The 13,923-nt window shown below is 41.4% G+C and overlaps 1 protein-coding gene across 2 annotated transcripts in view; it reads right to left on the bottom strand.

Annotated features, from left to right (window-relative positions):
• The window catches only part of ROCK1 (Rho associated coiled-coil containing protein kinase 1), a 145,628-nt gene that overhangs the window by 129,287 nt on the left and 2,418 nt on the right, over nt 1-13,923 (bottom strand). The gene's annotated exons all lie outside the window — the stretch shown is intronic.

The following is a 13,923-nucleotide window of genomic DNA, read 5'->3' as shown; positions in this document are numbered from 1 at the left end:
ATTTCTGCTCCCACACTTTATTTATCAGGCATTATTTTAAACCTAGTCCCTACACATTATTTCAGCAAGTGTTTTACTTTGAGCTAGTCTAGCTTTCTTTTATTTTTCCCCTCCATCAACAATCTAGTCATTTTATGAATGTTCAGCTTTTTTTTTTTTTTTTTTAAATAGTTGAGCACACAGGTAATAATTGGACCTACAAATTAAGCAAGATCTTCAACTTATTTTGCAGGAAAAAAATGATAGAGCTATTTAACTATCAAAATTCCCAACCCTTTTCAACTACTAGGAAACAACTGCTACAAGAAAGGAAAAGGAAAAATACAAGGAGGATTAGTTTACAAACGAGGCATTGAAAGGGTCTGAAGAAATGCTACAATTCCACAGTGATTCTGCTATGCAATAAGAACGAAAAAAACAGATGCCAGCAGAAAACTTGGATTAATAACCCCAAAAGTCAGAGGACAGAACCTTTCAGTAAAGGAGGCTTAATCCCTCACGGAGGAGAAGAATACAAAGTTCTATAAGCTTCAGAAGGATAGCTGAGTTACAAACTACAGGCAGTCCCCGACTTACGCGGATCCGACTTATGTCGGATCCGCACTTACGAACGGGGCTCTCTCGCTCCGGAGCTCACAGGCAGCGGTCAGCCACCTCGACCTCCGGGGCGAGAAAAGCTGCTCCCAGTGCCCCTGGTCTGCTGGGGACCGTCTCCAGCAGACCAGGGGCATCGGGAGCAAAGCCGCAGCCGCGGCAGGTTCCCGCGCTTCTGAGGCTGAATCTGGACGCCAGTTCCGATTTACATACAGATTCAACTTAAGAACAAACCTACAGTCCCTATCTTGTACGTAACCCGGGGACTGCCTGTAACTGGAAAAACTTAAAACAACAACGGATAGTCTAGCAGCACCTTAAAGGCTAACCAAAGAGATCATCTACATGTTTTATTAGTCTTTAAGGTGCTGCTAGGCTATTCGTTGTTGTTTTAAGTTTTTACAAAGTTCTATGGCTGTTCAACAGATGCGAAAAACTGATTTAGACTGCTTTTTATATACTAGTTAGAGGAAACCCGCATTCTCATACACTGTGCTTATGGAAGGTTCTAGGGTTAACAGAAAGTTAACCATTGCTCTAAAAGTATCCACAATGGCTCACTCAGGTACCAGACTAAAAATCAAATCTGTAAAGGTCAGGGTGAGCAAAGAGGTCTTCATGAAGCAGACTGTTTAAAGCCTAAATGATTTCTAAAGTTTGCATGTTGCTATCTGTACAAGAGTATGGAACCATGGTCTGAATCATTAAATATATCATAGGATTATAGACACCAGTCTAGTTCAGTTTTCTGACCCATTTTGGTCATGCGAAGAAAGGAGAAAAAGCCATAATCTTCTATAATATACAAAGGAGAATGTTTGTATGTTTGTACTCTAATAACTTGGACACTATGGCTGTGTCTACACTACATGCCTCTGTCAGCAGAGGCATGTAGATTAGGGTTGTAGGCAAAGGTAAATGAAGCCACGATTTAAATGATCGCTGCTTCATTTACATTTACATGGCTGCCGCTCTGAGCCGACAAACAGCTAATCAGCTGTTTGTCGGCTCGCCGCTAGTCTGGACGTTCCCCCTGTCGACATCAAAGCCCTTTGTCGGCAGCCCCGGTAAACCTCATTCCACGAGGAATAACGGGGCTGCCGACAAAGGGTTTTTATGTCGACAGGGGGAACGTCCAGACTAGCGGCGAGCCGACAAACAGCTGATTAGCTGTTTGTCGGCTCAGAGCGGCAGCCATGTAAATGTAAATGAAGCCGCGATCATTTAAATCGCGGCTTCATTTACCTTTGCTGAATAAACAAATCTACATGCCTCTGCCGACAGAGGCATGTAGTGTAGACGTACCCTATAAGACATACCGCAACCAAATTTTCCATGGGATAAAACCTTCTTCTGGAGGAAAGGTTAGGGTACTTTTGGACCTGATCGAGCCCGATTTCAACCTGTAAAAATAAAAAATAACCCGCCTCACTGCATGGGCAGCCCCGCCCATCCTAGGTCATATGCCCACCGCCTGCAGCCCCCCCATGCCGTCCAGGACTCACCCAACCCCCACAATGGCTTGGGCAAAAACAAAAACAAAAAAAACACCAGACATATTTGATTGGGGGGGGGGGGGGGGGGGGGAGAGAGAAGAGAGAGAGAGGAACCGGCCAGGAGGGGAGCGGGGCTGGCTGGGAGGAAGGCGGGGGGCCGGAAAGCAGGGCTGGGAGGGAGGGGAGGGTGTCATGGCAGCAGGGCTGGTGGGAACAGAGCTGGCCAGGGGAGATCAGGAGGAGGGGCAACGGCCAGCAGGAAGCAGGGCTGGTGGGACGGGAAGCGAATCAGCCAGCGGGGAGCGGGACTGAGCAACGCCGAGTCACTCCAGCTAGTGAAAACATACTTCTTCCAATAAAAGATCTATGGGAAGGCAATGAGACATTGGGACCATAACAATAAGCCAGGGTGCGGCTCCCTCCCCCCCAAAAAAATCAGAGGGAAACCTAGGGAGGAAATAAGGATACATCTCAGGACTTTGCAGTGTTCCACAGTCACCACTTCCAATTGTGAAGTCTTAGGTGTACCTGCATCCATAGCAAGTAGTGACCAATCCACTTTTTCTACCCCATCTAGGGTAAAGCTAGCTTATACTACTACCACCTACGCCACAGAAAAAAAATTCATAAAGTTGCTCCCAATCAATCAAGGTCCATTGCACACAAAAATCTGCAGGATCCACAACTGCAAGGGAATCCGTAAATATGGAGATAGATGGGTTAGCATAACCACAAGGCTTCTCCTTAGTGGTACCCAATCTCCGGTCCCTAACTAGGGGTGGAATTAGTCTCTTCTATCATTAGGTTAGCAGCAATTTTGACGAGACACTTGGAAACTGTTATACTCTGCTCCTCCAGGGATAGATGGAGCCATCCACTGTCATCTAGTATGAACTTGACCAAAATTTAGCTTGCTTGGGTCGGAGGGCACAACCTTAGTTTAAGAGCATGAGTTAGGTGGGCTCTCTACATTCCAGTTGCCATTCACGCAATCTGGTGACTATCTGGATGTACAGGTCCAGGAAGGCCTTAAACTGGACTCCACTGATAACTCATCTTTAGTTATTTTCGAAAACAGAGTTAAACAGATACTGGAATGATGGAGTGCAGCATCAATGGCCAAACATCTGAACCGGGGGACAAATGAAGGGGCTGACCCCACGGTATGCAAGAGCAATCGTAAAGCAGACTCGGTAATGCGGACTTTGAGAGGTTCATTGAAAATACTGGAAAAATGCACATCAAATCAGCCCCCATTTTTTATTCTTTTAAAAAAAGTGTGGGAGGGGGAAGAGGTCCATGCCAGGGACATCCTCCCCCTGCAACCCAGTAATCAAGCTCAGAACTAGCCCCACCTAAACTTGATATGTGACATGCTCCAAGGCCTGGAACATAAAACAGGAATCTGCACTGGGTAATAAATAGGGATGTCCCACCATTTACATGATTAACTGGTAAGCCTGATCTTATCAGTTAATCCTAATGAATACACCACCATCACCCCCTGCCTTGCTGCCTGGGGAGCAGCAGCTTGGGGAGCAAGTGGGAGCCAGCTTAAAAGCTGGGTCCCCAAGAGCACCACCTTCTGCGGACCCACCTGCTCCCTCCCCAATATAGAGGCAGCAGTGCGGGGTGAGGTTAGGAGGGCAAGCAGGAGCCAGTATACGCTTATGGTTGCACTCTTCGCTAGGATGCACTGGCTCCTGGCCCTGCTCCCAGGAGCAGGGCTAGCAGCTGGGAGCCAGTGCAGGTTAACCAGTTATTCTCCTTGGTAACAGTTAATCCGTTCACATCCCTATCTGAAATATTACTTCTTTCATGGTTCAATGCATCTCTTTCACTATGTCATGCAACATCACAGTTTTATACAGAGGGAGAATGGAAAGGAATATGACTGCAAAAAATTCAAATTAGTGCTAGCTGAAAGAGGGTGTGGTTAAATCTCCAGAAAAAATATTCTAATAGCAACAGAAAGTTAATACTAAATATTTTAAAGCAAATAGATCTCTCTTTGGGGAAGGCAGACTTAAATGGGTAAATCAAATCACACTAGTGTAAGTTTGGGCCATTAACATGGGGTCAGTAATTTCATTAAACCTAAGAAAGATCAAAACATCTACATCACATCCTTAAACTGCTAGGAAAAGTACTGCATAATCCAGAATTTGTACAAAAACATTTTGAAACAAACGGTTACCTCTTCTAATACTCGATAAAATTAGCAGTGGATAGTGCAGTACACATTTCTGTCAAACAGTTATTTTTAAGCCAATTTACTGAACAAATCAACAGGAACTTAGTGTTCTGAGGATTAAGACTATGATAAGTTTGAAGTTTGAAAAGTAAGCTGTGCGAGTTAATCAAATGTCTGAATGATAGTTAAGGCATGAAAACAAGTTAGACCTTTTTGTACTCAGAAATCAAAAAATAGACAAATGGAATTTTACCAAACCATTTTAAAAAACTTACGTGTGTCTTATAAAAAGTAGGAGACATTTCAGAGCAACACATTTTTATTCAGAAAGTGCTGAAGTACTAGAACAAAGGTTTGGACCATTTTCTCATTAATACAAAAATTATACAAACTGTAGAGAGTATATTCAACAAACATAAGTTTTAATTGTTTAATGTTTTTAGTCAAACAGCTTGCATTAATAGCTTGTCTCTTATTTTGCCTCTAGCCCTGTTTACTACATTAGGTGTGCACCAGTATGTCATTAGTGCACACCCTAGAATGTCTTACTACTTGTTTAATACACCCTCTGATTTATTTGATCGTTTCAACATTACATATTAAACTTTCAAGGCTTCATATCTTGAGAAGTTACCGGATGCCCTCTGACACGTATTTTTTAAAGAAAGTGAAACTGTAGAACTACCACACCAACACATAATAAAATTAACTGAAGACAGATAAATTAAGTAGTTAATAAAACAGTGTGAATTTTGTTCTTCCTATTATTCTTTGTCTTTTCGGCATTCGTATTTTTCTTCCCAAGTTCACTTTGTTCTTCTTACTGGCCAGTGCAGCTTCTCTTCCCCAGGATAGGTTTTTCTTCAGCTCTGATGTCACTTTTCACACATCATACTACCCCTTCATTTCTTTGGCACTTCCCAGTCTCTTTGCATTTGTCTTCCTTGTCTTATGCTCATATCATATTTCAGATTTCATTACAAGGACAGCAAAGATTACAGAGAAACTTGTCCATGATGTGCACAAATCTGAATGATACAGAATTACATGACAAGGAAATACACATATAAAGTAAGCAAGTTGGGAAGAAAGGGGGTAGGAAGCACTTGACAACTATAAAAAAAAAACATGTTTCCTACACCTAAAAAGGTAGGATGCTGTCAGGATTGTTCCCCATTCTGGCACTCCAAGTGCAGAAAGTGGGGGCCTGAAAGAGACCTTAAAAATACCTTGCCTTTATAGGCTCTGCTTACAAGAATTCCCCAGAGCCACAGATTCACTGACACAGAGATAGGTTACCACATCAAGTGTCCAACTCCTTCTTTCAAAACTCTGAAAGAATCACTTCAACTTCTTCCAGAAGACTACCCACCCCAAGCTCTTTTACTACAAGAGAGCAAAAAAAAGAAAACAGAAAAAACAACTGCAATCTCTAATAGCAGACCTCTCAGCCTAGGCAGATACACACACAAACCTGTTACCTTCCAGGATACAAGAATCAAATCATCTCCTTAAAAAAGGTGGTTTTATTAACACAGCAAAAAGAAACTCAATAAAGCAGTGGTTCCCAATTTGTGGTTCATGGACACCTGAGGGTCCGTGGCAGTACTTTAGGGCAGAGTTTCTTAAACTATGTTCCACGGAAAACTGGTATTCTGTGAACAACTCACAGGTGTGCCGTGACCTCTTTTTTGTTTTTGTCTGACAATTTTTTTTGAAGAAAATTTTCATTCGTGTTCCGCATAAAAAAAGTTTGGTGTTCCGTGGTCTCAAAAATTTTAAGAAACACTGCTCTAGGGGGGTCCACAGAAAGATTAAAATAGAAATTAAAAGAAATGTATAGTGTAAAACACTAATTCGTATATTATGTGAACACAAATATATATATTAGATATTTAGTTCCGTGATTATGTTACATGAATACGTTATCCCATTCTAACCGTTCAAAAGCTATTAGAGTGGTGGGAAGGGTTTAGTTGGGATAGCAAAAATGGATTAGTGGATCAAGACAGGGATGCTGAAAAGAAAGGAACCGGAGACCATTGTGGAATATCAAGTTCCATTTCAAAACACAAGTAAACACAAAATGCAAAAATATAGCGATGTATACTTGGAATTACGGTTTATATGGATTGGCAATGAATCTGAACCATGTCCATTATGCTTACAAAGTAAGGAAGTGCTGTCAAACGAGAGCTTAAAACCAGCTAATGTTCGGCATCACACAAACGAAACATGGCAAGTACATTTCTAAGCCAAGAGGACTTTCTTTTGCAAATTTTTGCCCCCACACACAACTGGCTAGGCTATATTTGATGTGTTGAGCAATTTCATGAGGAAGCATGATATTGACTGGTCAAAATGTGTGGGGATCAGTACCAATAGAGCTTGGGCAATAACCAGCCAGAACACTGAAGTAACTGTTCAAGTAAAAGCAGTGACAGTGTTAGCTACATTCATTCACTGCAGCATTCACAGGGAAATGCTGTTAAAAAAATGCCTGCTGACCTAAGGACAGGTTTGGATGAGTCAGTGATGATGGTCAATCTCTTCAAGGCCTATCCATTGAATTCAAGACTATTTGTTGCTTTGTGTGATGAGATGGGCAGTGATAACAGCCAACTTCTTCACACAGAAGTTCTCTGGCTTTCAAGAGGAAGGTTCTCTTGTGCCTGTTTGAATTGCGTGATGAAATGAGGATTTTTTTTGCTGAACCATCATTTTGAGCTCTTTCATCACCTCGTTGAGTTTCTTTGGCTAGCTAAATTGGCTTACTTAACCAATATCTTCAACTACCTAAATGGGCTTAATCTAAGTTTTCAGGAAAAAATGTGACCATCTTCCAGTTCAATGACAAAATTGATGCTATGATCAAGAAATTGGGCCTGTGGACATCTTTACTTGATCAATTTAACTATGATTCTTTGCCAAATCTGTCCAATTTTTTGGCCAGCTCAGAAATGCAACTCACAGATAATGTAAATGTGTAATCAGAGAGCATTTGCAAAACCTCAAAGTACAGATGAGTGAGCACTTTCCTATCACCAACACGAACAACAACAGGATCAGACTCCCATTTGTGGACATGGCTACCAACGAAGTCTGACACACCAAAAACAAGACAATCACGTGACAACTCACTGAAGCTTGTCTTCAAACACAAGCTCTTGACTGACTTGTGGCTACAAGTTGTTACTGAGTATCCAGAACTTTCTTACGAGGCTGTAAAATACTTGATCTCTTTTCCAACAATTTGCATTTGTTAGACTGAATTTTCCGCACTGGTTCCATTAAAATTGATGCTGACTGAAAATCAGATCTAAGGCTGCGAGGGTAATCAGTCCAACCAGACGTCCATACTCTGTCATCAGCTCTACAGCATCAGCCACCTCATTAACTAAGTGAAGTACAGGGTGTCCACACTGAAGTGTAACAACTTTGAATCATATCTAAAAAAAAATTATAATGCATGGGAGAAAGTTGAATCTTGCACAGATACCACATTGTTTTTGTTATGTTCTTCCGTGTTTCAGACTGACACCTGCAATATTAGACTATGTGTGGAGGGAAATTGAGGATCAATGTGACACAGTCCATGCTAAGAATGGTACACATTCCACATGTGCACCTTAATAATGTGTACCCATAGGCCAAATGTAACAAACATATTACCTGTAAGTTGTGTACATATTCTTCTATTCGCATTATTCACTAAAAATATAAGACACCTCAATGCTGTTACGTTTCAATGTGGACACCCTGTATTAGCTCTCAATATTACTATATTAGTTTTGAAACGTATAATAGTTCATGTTATCTAATGATTATCAAGTAATGGAATATTTGAAAACAGCTATATTGTTTGGAGGCCCCCATAAAATTTTATTAGATTCAAAAGGGGTCTGGTATGCTCAAAAAGGTTGGGAGCCACTGCGATAAAGCATACTTGATTGCTAGGTATTATAGAGCAACTGAGAAAAAAGCAGATTAAACAAAGAAAAATGGTATCTCTGGCACAGCTTAGGTATAGTGAATGGGGGCGGGGGGGAGGGGGGGGAAATGTGAAAGCACATGGATTTCACAGAGAAGTTTAACCAAGCAGCAAAATATTCTGATCGTGACTAAACATACATTTCTCTATCTACTTACCATCTGTACGTCAAGGCCTGTTCCATTCCCATGCCCAATATTTTTTGTAGGCATAGTAATTCATTTGATTACTTCATCTTACTTCTTCCAGTTCCTAACTTAGAACTCACAGAAAAAGAGCAAGCAGCAGGTATATGTTTACAATTTATATTTCATCACTCTTGTCCATTGGTTCTTCTGGCCACGGGCGAGTAGATTCAATGTTTTGTCGAGCCCTGCATATGGCAGCACTTTTAATGAACAATGACAGTCCAGGAATTTAACTACTAAAACACATATCAACAGAAGACCATTATATTGACTACTTCTTTGTTTTGGCTTCACAATTTTAATAGATCAACAAAAACTGCCAATGCAGTACTGGAATTTACTGGAGTACAAGTACAATCAATGTGAAGAATGTGTCTACAAACTGTTCACCAGCTGTTTCACATCAGGCTTGTATTGTAGCAGCAGTAGTTGGTCAGATGTCTATCAGTAAGCCTACGTCTACACTGCCATTTCTTTGCGACAGAAGATATGCAAATCGTGCTCTCATTTACATATCTTCCAAAAAAGGACCGGCAGAAGATATGCAAAGGAGTGCGATTTGCATATCTTCTGCTGCAAAAAAATGGCAGTGTAGACATAGCCTAAGAGAGGTGCACAATTTTCACTTGATTCCCATGGAGGAGAATGAACTTTCATAGGCATATATGAACCCAAAGCCAGTTAGCACCATTTTCGGCACATTTCAGTAATGCAGGGTACTTGTCTTCCTGTACATAGGTCATCCAAAATGTTTCAGTGTCCTCTTCCTTATGCCTAGCTTTTAAAAAACAATTGTTTTGCAGGTCTATCATCACTTCTTCAAATGTGGCCCTCTCATCACCAGATCTCACTGCTGAATGTAAGACTGTCTTTACTGACCTCAATTGAAAATGGAGTATAAATTCAAGAACTGTCTTCAGGGATTTGACATCTAGAAAGTGAAAAGAAAATTCGGTTGTCAGCTCTGAGATATACTCCGTAAAAAATCAGGCCCCCCCCCCCAAAAAATGCACATTCACTCAGCTGTGTCACTTGTGAGTTGAGGACGGGAAAGTAAGTAAAGTCTCACTCATGAAGCTGATAAAAAAAAAGGCCAGTTTTGTTTCAAATGCAGAAACATCACACATCAGAGAAAGCAGGTTTTTTTCTTTGCCATGAAGTTTAAAATTGAGTGCACTTAAGTGGTGTGTCATATCAGCCACGTTTAGCAGGAATCTCTCATCATCTAAACATGACAGTAAATCCTGGTGATCCTTTGCCTCCAAAAACACTCCTACAGCAGGCAGTAGATATATAAACCTATCTAACACTTTGCCTCGACTCAGCCATCTAACTTCTGCAAGCATTGCCAAGTCACCATCCCGTGTTTCAGAACCCTCAACTAAAGCTCGAAATTGTCTATGTTTCAAGGCATTTGCAACAATGAAGTTAATGATTGTGATCCATTGTGCTCTTGAGAAATCCTCTTTTCAGTTTGCAGCATAACTGTTCTTGGTGCAGGGTGCAATGGTATGAAAAGAAATCTGGAAACTGTGGATTTTTCTTCAGCAAACAAATTAACCCCTTCTGTTTTCCAACCATGGAGGGAGCACCATCAGTTGTTACTGAAGTAAGCTTATTTAAAAAAGTCAATGTATATTCCTGGTCCTTCAAAAAATGCCACCAGCGCAGAATAAATGTCTTCTCCCATAGTGTGACCAGTCAAAGGTATAAATGTTTACTGTGCTTCATCATACTTTTTGCCATTGAGAAAACGCACCCCAATAATGAGCTGAGATATGTCTGAACGATCAGTAGATTTGTCCATCGCCAAACTGAAATACTCAGTGCTTTCAATGTCTTTTAGCAGTTTTGAAAATAGATCGCCTGAAATGCTTTCAATTAGTCTTACTACAGTTGAATCAGACATGTGCAGTTTTTATATTTGTTTAATTATATCCTCTTGGTTATTAAATTCTGCAAAAAGTGATTTGCTGCGGTCAAAGAAGCACTGCTTCAGCAATTCACCTTTAGTAAAGAGTCTTTTTGATTTCGGTATATGTCAAGCCATTTTGAAGGAGGCTTCTGCAATGGCATCGCTGTCTTTAACTTGTGAATGGAACATATCTTGTTGAGTACAGAAATCCTTCAGTAAGGAACGTATCTTAGTTCTTCTTAAATTGCTAGTAGATACAAGTCTTTGAATTCAGGGTGACAAAATTCATGATGCCGTTGCAGGTTTGTTTTCTTTAACACAGCAACAGTCTTTTGACAAAGACGACACATCAGTTTTCCATTTACCTCTGCAAAAGTGAATTCCATCTCTCAAACAGGGTTGAACCGCTGTGTTCATCCAACAAGCATCTCTTCTTTGTTGCCATTTTTAATGTTTCTTATTAAAAAGAAAATTGTATACCAGTGATTTGGTTGTTTAGCTTGAAGCTTCAGGCTTCTTCTGTGTCCAAAAAAAAAGTTTCCAAGCCAGAACACTCTAGCCTGCGGCGGGCAGGGAGCTGGACGAGTCATGGCAGACACGAGGGGCAAAAAAGGACAGGTGCCCAGGAGCCCAGTCCTGGATTACCAGCAGGGCTGACATCCCCACGTGGGAGTCCATCGCTCCATGCGAGACAGAGGCAGGACTGCCTGGCCGCAGTGCCGGACCCAAACGTGGCCAGTGTAAGCCAGTCAGCACCTCCCAAATTGTGCCAGCACTGCCCCAGCGCTCCCAGCACCTTCTCCCTGGGGACTAACCCTGTACCCTGCTGTTCCAGCCTTCCCGTCTACTTGCATCTTTCAATGCTCACCCCACCTGGGAGATGCTTCACTGTTATGGAGAAAAACACAGTGATATGACTATTGGATATTTCCCGGGGGCAGGGCCAGAAACCAGTGCTCTCCCAGCCCCTTCCCCCCTGCCATTAGAAGCGACAGAACAGGGTGGCTGGTCCACAATGGGAGCCAGTTTAAAAACCAGCTACCCTTGCAGATGAGCTGCAGGGTGGCAGCAGCCTCTGTCCAAGGGGGGGGTCTAAGTGCCCCACGGACAGAAGCTGCTCCATGGGAGCTTGGATCCCCGTGGACAGAGGCTGCTTCTGCAAAGCGGCCACTCCTCCCCCCCTTCTCCATCTAATAGGGGCAGCAGCAAGGGGGCAGGGATATGGGCAGATGGCACCGTGGAGCTGGAGCTGATGGGGGAGGCAGCGGGGGGGGGGGTGCAGATGGTCCACGGAACCAGAACACATGGGCAGCCAGCTTGAAAGGCAGAGACAACAGCACAGGGGTGGAGGATAGGCAGGCAGATCTGGTGTTCATGGAGAGCCTGCTTAAAGCCAGCTCCTCTGGGGCACTGGCTCCCACTCACTGCCTCAGCATGTAGTTGACAAGATTAACTGATAAGCCTAGGCTTATCAGTGAATCGTATAGTCAATTACACATTGACATCCCAATTGTGGTGACAGATTGATATCAACCAGTACATACCCAAGATCTTAGGACAACTTAAATTAGTGTACAGATTTTAAATGCTCTGGCAGTAGTAGGCTTTCACTAAAAGCAGCTGTATGAGACATGGAGTCAGCATCCAGTCAGCAATGATTTTATATTCAAGATACAAAGGACTTACGACATTAATACTATTAGGGGAAAAAAAGCATTTCCTGTCAGTCAGCAAAAATAAGTTTTAGACTGCTTTGTTCTATTCAAACATGAATCTAATCCCACTTATCTGTCCTGTAAGACCCCAAAACTAAAAGAGTCAAGTCTTGGGCTGGAGCTAACAACAAGCCCTATCTACATCATAAGTAGGTCAGTGAACCTAAGAGATGAGGCAAAAGAAGGCTATGAAATATGGGTAAGGTCCAATTTACATTACAAGTTGGAGCGATGTGTGTAACCAAGTTCCTTGACATATTTGCGGTCTAATATGTTGGGTGTAAACTTTGATAATGCAAGTGGTAGGAATAAGAGGTAACAACATTATTGTAATTCCTGTGCCACAGTTCCCATATTATGTCTGTAGTCAGTTTTATGAGGTGGACAAGGAGATGTTCTAGTGATCTGTTACTCAAAGCTAGCATAAAAACCGCAAGCGTTGTATAGAGGAAATATTTGACTTGCTGTGGTGAAAACAAAATATACACCACAGATACACCTATGTTAGATACAAGTATTAAAATTTGTTAAAAAATAATTAATGAATAGCAAGAACAGTACTTCCATACTTATATAATACTATTACTCATTAGGAGTTCAACTATGTTAGACTGTAGCGCCATCAACAAAATATTCATATTGATACAAAAATAAATTGACGCTTGCATCTTTTAGAGCATGCATTTCTCAGAAGTTACATGAAATAGTAATAGTTATGCCCCACTCACTTTTAATTAAGGCAACGTCTAGACTACATCCCTCTGTTGGCAGAGGGATGTAAATGAAGTACTTTGAAAGTGCAAATGAAGCCAGGATTTAAATATCCCACGCTTCATTTTTATAATCACATAATGGCGTGACTGAGGTTTACAGGATCTTTCGAAAAAGCACCCTGTTTTCGAAAGAACCGCGTCTAGACTATGGTTTCAATTTCAAAATAGCACTTTTTTGAAACAGCGCCATTACATGATTATGCAAATGAAGTGCAGGATATTTAAATTTGCACTCTTGAAGTTTTTCATTTGCACCCCTCTCGCAACAGAGGGATGTAGTCTAGATGTAGCTTAAGAGAAGTTTATCTGGTTGGCTAAAATACAAAATGTTAGAACTTCAAAATTCCATAATTAAGTAGTAGATTCAGCTTGGCTTACAAATGGTTACTTTCAAATCACTGCATTCAACATGTACACATTCTGTTTGGTACCACATACCCTTTTTGCCTACATCTGAGGTTGAATCTTGCCACAAGTATAAGGTAACAACTATGAAAAAGAACAATTGTGTGTATCTCCAACACAGCTTTTCTACAGCTTATTAGGTACAAAATCTACTTTACTTGCCCTTCACCACAACAATACTGAAAAACATCTATTTTATTTCACTGGGGACTTCACTCCAGCAAGAAATTTTGCAGAACTTACATAACTCATCATTATGAGGTATAACAACTGTAAAATTAAGGCATCCATGCCACACGAGTCTATTTCAAATTTACATTACAAAGCAATCAGAAAGAAACAGTACACAGTTTCATATGGTCGTCAGACTTTACCATTTGAGAAAACCATTTCAAGAGCTAGAGATCTTTTGTTTTAGCATGTGTAACTCATTATGATATTGAAATGTGTCAAGACACTAAAGAATTGAGGAAGCAACCAGGGCTATAGGACCAAGTAGGTTCCCCACCCTTGTTCTTTTTTGGGTCAGTGGCCAGTGATCCATAGAAAAAAATCAGGTCAGGGGCTGCACACAAGTGAGAAAAACAATTAAAAAAAACACCCCTCACCAGAGTGGGCTCCTCAATGATGGGGGAAGCCCCAAGCCTCAGGG

Source organism: Pelodiscus sinensis, chromosome 2 (genome assembly GCF_049634645.1).
Source record: "Pelodiscus sinensis isolate JC-2024 chromosome 2, ASM4963464v1, whole genome shotgun sequence".
NCBI lineage: Eukaryota > Metazoa > Chordata > Testudines > Trionychidae > Pelodiscus > Pelodiscus sinensis.
The sequence above is the reverse complement of the archived record's forward strand: the minus strand, read 5'-3'. Positions and strand labels throughout refer to the sequence as shown.